At 41.7% G+C, this 4,187-nt stretch overlaps 1 non-coding gene across 1 annotated transcript; it reads left to right on the forward strand.

Moving 5' to 3' along the window:
- Positions 1-704: 704 nt before the first annotated feature.
- Positions 705-847, forward strand: LOC117720297 (small nucleolar RNA SNORA48). Its single transcript, XR_004608309.1, has one exon. It is a non-coding gene; the product is annotated as a small nucleolar RNA SNORA48 (small nucleolar RNA).
- Positions 848-4,187: the final 3,340 nt, after the last annotated feature.

The raw sequence follows: 4,187 nt of genomic DNA on the forward strand, positions 1-4,187 counted from the left end.
AAAGCTCTTTGTTCCTCAATTAAGGCAACTGAGCCACCCTTCCCTACTCAGGTGGTTCCAATTAGAGGCGAGGCAATATTAAAACTAACTATGATGGCATATTGCAGGTATTTAGCATGGTATTATTACTTGGCAAATACCAATAATACATTTGCATTGAGCAGACAGGAGACGGAATGGCAATGTTCTCCATGACATCTGGTGTCCTGTAAACCTAGTTACAGACTTGTAATGAGGTGGGAAAAACACAGTAGCCTGAATATGCAGTTTCCTCTACGATCCTATCAATCCCAACACTGGAAGTATATTTTGGTTTTAGTCAAATTATGGCAAAGCTATCATGACACATGAAGAAAAGATGAATAAATGAAACTCATCTGCCTTTCCAGTTGACCCTGGTGGAGACTCCAGTGGTATAATAGGTGAATATGTGGCCCTAACATGACAACCATGGTAAATGTCAGCAGGTGGCCATTACAAAGATCTGCTAGGAAGGAAAGGTCAGAGTCCCTATGGTCAGAGTAGGGAGACCTTCAGACTCTTGCTGGATGAGTTTACCCATGTTGTTTTACTACTGTTGTTACCAGTGATGATATGGTTATTTCTAACAGCCAGCCAAATCCAGACACACTACTGAGGTCCTTTAATCTCTCCTCATGCTTTGGCTTTCTTGGCCACTCTCAATGTAAAAAGAATGGTGCCCCAATCCCGGCAATGGGCAAAGAGACACCTTGTTGCTGGTGTTGTTCTTATATCAGTTAGGGACAGAGCAGATGGCAGTCCTTTGTTCATCCTAGCTTGATTCCTGGCTTGGTGGACAAAGCTGTCTTATGCCTAGGACACATAAAAATCAAATCCAGGGAACACGTAAGGAGGAAGACAGAGAGAGACCTGTGGACTACCATGACTCCCATAGGCCTTCCCTCCAGTGGACTGTACAAGCAGACTATAAACATCTGCATGCTGACATGTCACACAGCACAGATGGAGAATGTAACCCAGGAACCTGTCAGCCAATGTGCAGCTGAAGCTACCACTGTGTGTGACTATGTGGTGATCAGAGAGGAGAGAAAGAGAAGTGAAGTGCTAGAGCACTATGAAGAACTGGAGACTTGAGTGGGGAGGAGTAGCCTGTTGTGAGCCACCAGCCCTGCCACCTGGAGCAATAGTGAGGTTCCAGCCCAAGCTACCACTGAGGGCCATGTCTGAGTCTGGCTACTCAGTGGTAGGGGTTGGTGTCGATGACAGTGGCTCAGATTACCACTGAAGAATATAGGGATATTCCTGATAGGGGACAGTCACCAGGAACCATATGGATGTCCCTGCCCCTCACTAGATGTGTTACTCTGGAGAGCTAGCCCCATCTCTTAGCCCTGCCAGCAGCAAGGAAAGAAGACCCTGTGCCTCACCCAGGCAACACAGTAGAGCTGTCTATGATGGCAAAGGAACTGACTGGTGAGCTGCTCCTAAGGGTGTGAGAGCAGGAAAGCTGGCCCAGCCCCTCACATGCTGCAGTATTAGGGAGAGTGGGCCCCAGGGGCAGCACAGTAGAGGTGGCTCTGGAGGCATGGGTATGGGTGAACCAGCCCTGAGGGCAGGAGAGCTGACCATGCTTCCTGCCAATGGTGGCAATGGGTGGCCTACCCAGAGCTTGCCTTGGTGTAATATGGGAGAGCCATGGGCTGACCAGCTCTGCTACCACCAAGATCCATACACAAGGCTCTGAGATAGCCCACCCCAAAGTCTATATCAACTAAGAATGGTTGGGACTGTGAAAGGACCAGTCCTGTTGTTCCAAAGCTGTAGGATCTCCATGACACAGGACAACAGGATAACTGAGAGGAGTCATGGTGAAGATCAATGGTGTCACAGAAGCCAGAGACCTGGAACCAGACCAATGACTCGTTACAAGGAACATTTGCAAGTGAAGATGTGTAGACAGTGGGATACTCTGTGGGACACACTGTGACATACTACTGCTTCCATGATGAGATGGTTTTCATGCTTTGTTGTTGTTGTGTTTTATTTTGTGGGGAATAGGTTACAAGGTCAAAGGGCAGATATGAGACCACAGGGAGACGAGCAGGACCAGAGCGCATGATGTGAGACTCACAAAGAATCAATATGAAGTTTAAAAATAATAATAAAAGAACAGGTTTTTGTTGTTGTTGTTGTTTGTTTTTTTCAAAGGCAGATTAACAGTGGCTGGGCAGTCCAGTGCTGGATTCATGCTGCCTCTTCACTACCCACCAGTGATTGATATTTCTAATTGGAAGAAGTAAACATCTGTTTTTACACCTTCAAAAGTAGTTTGTAACTTAATGCAGGTGTCTCCATAAAGGGGCCATCCCTCCGTGTCTACTTTCTTGGTAAAGAATGGAGGGGGTGATGGATTACATTCACTTCCTTGGAAAATTCAGTACTCTGACCTGAGCATTTACTTCCTATTAAGGTGACACGAAGCCATCTTAGTTGGTGCAGCCTCTGGATGACAGTTCAGCCAATTATTTCCATGCACAAATATGAATCTGGTTTGGTCATTTAAACCCTCCTGACTGAGAACATAAACAATTTCATGGATAAGAACTTGGCGAATTCTAATCAGTGATTGTGGATGGCTAACACCTGGAAAAGTGGAAGACTGGGGTTGTCAGTGTCTTATCGAAGTGCCTACCCCCGTACTTGGCCCTTGTGGGAAAAGGTCTATGTGTTGATACATAGATGAAATTATAGATATTAATCTGGATATCCTAGTTTTGTGAAAGCAGAAGAAAAGTCATCTCACACCCAAGGGAGAAACTACCTCTAGCCCAGGCATGGCTGGACCAGAAAAGATTTGTTTAATTATCATACAAAAATGCTTATGGAAATTAATCTGGTCAGGCTATGACTGGGAATCTTCAAAACCTGTTTTTTTGTAAGTTGACTCAAAGAACCCTGTGCAGTGCCTTGAATATGAAAACATGTGCAATATCCACATAAAAATGGGGCTTCCATTGATCAGAGGTCACAGCAGTCAGCTGAGGATGCTGCCTGGGGCCACTGTGGCTTTTCATGTGGAACATACACTCCGAGTACTTTAATAAGTCAATTCAGACATGGAGAAACATCTTTGAAAAATGTTGCCTAATATACATAGAAATGTTTGTTCTTTTATTAGATTTTTTTCCTTAGCCCTCTGGGATTCATTTGGAAATGAATGGAAAATGAATTTAATGTTTAGAAATAGATTTGACTTGACTTTTTTTCATTTACTTTTAATGAGGACAAGGGAAAGCGATAAAACACTGGCTTTTGAAAAGAGGAATGTGTTCTTGATAGGTGAAAAGAATTTACTAAATTAACCACATTTAAAAGTCACAAGACCCCATCCCTTTCTTTTCATAAGTATTATTAGTAAGTTTGGAGCAGTGTAGACTCATGCCCACACACTTATGAATTAATGGACATCTGCATATGCATACATACAGATGCCACATGCTTTAAATGAGTTGATTTAAAGACTGGGGTAAATATAAAACATTTGAAAGAAACATATAACAATAACTAGAAGTTCTTACATTAGTCCTGTGTATATGATTAATTAGGATTCAATGTCATATATTTAAAGTGTTATGCTGAAAAACAGGGTCATATATTTATTGAAAAGGTGCTTAAAATGTGCTACAGATAAGAAGCTCAAAACTTATTCTGTGTTAAAAAGTAGTTTGAAAACATGTGTCTCAGAAAGTAGCACACAGGGCACTCACTATCCTTTTGGTCTTTGTTGGATTTTATACACTATCAAGAGTATAATTTTTGGCTCAACATCTCATCTGTACTTAAAACATTATAGTCGTGTCGCTGTTTCACCTTCTCGTTCCTTGTCTCTTCCAGTGGCATTGAGAGACATGTTCTTTGAATAAAATCACATTTTTCTTTGAATAACACCAGAATTAGTGAATATCAATCACTAAAAAGGCTACCATGTCAGATAGCATTCATGTATTTGTAGAGAAAATAATTTGGGAAATATCTAGGATTTTTACTTAGGATCGTGGATTGAATCTCAATGTTTACTTGTGAATAGCAATTAAATTTTAAGCTGTCCATTTCATTTTAAATTCTGTAACTTTGATAATTCTAAGCGGAAAGCTTGACTTTTAGCTATAAATAAAACCAGAGTACATAACATATAAGTAAATAAC

This window comes from Arvicanthis niloticus, chromosome 14 (genome assembly GCF_011762505.2).
Source record: "Arvicanthis niloticus isolate mArvNil1 chromosome 14, mArvNil1.pat.X, whole genome shotgun sequence".
NCBI classification, from domain to species: Eukaryota; Metazoa; Chordata; class Mammalia; order Rodentia; family Muridae; genus Arvicanthis; species Arvicanthis niloticus.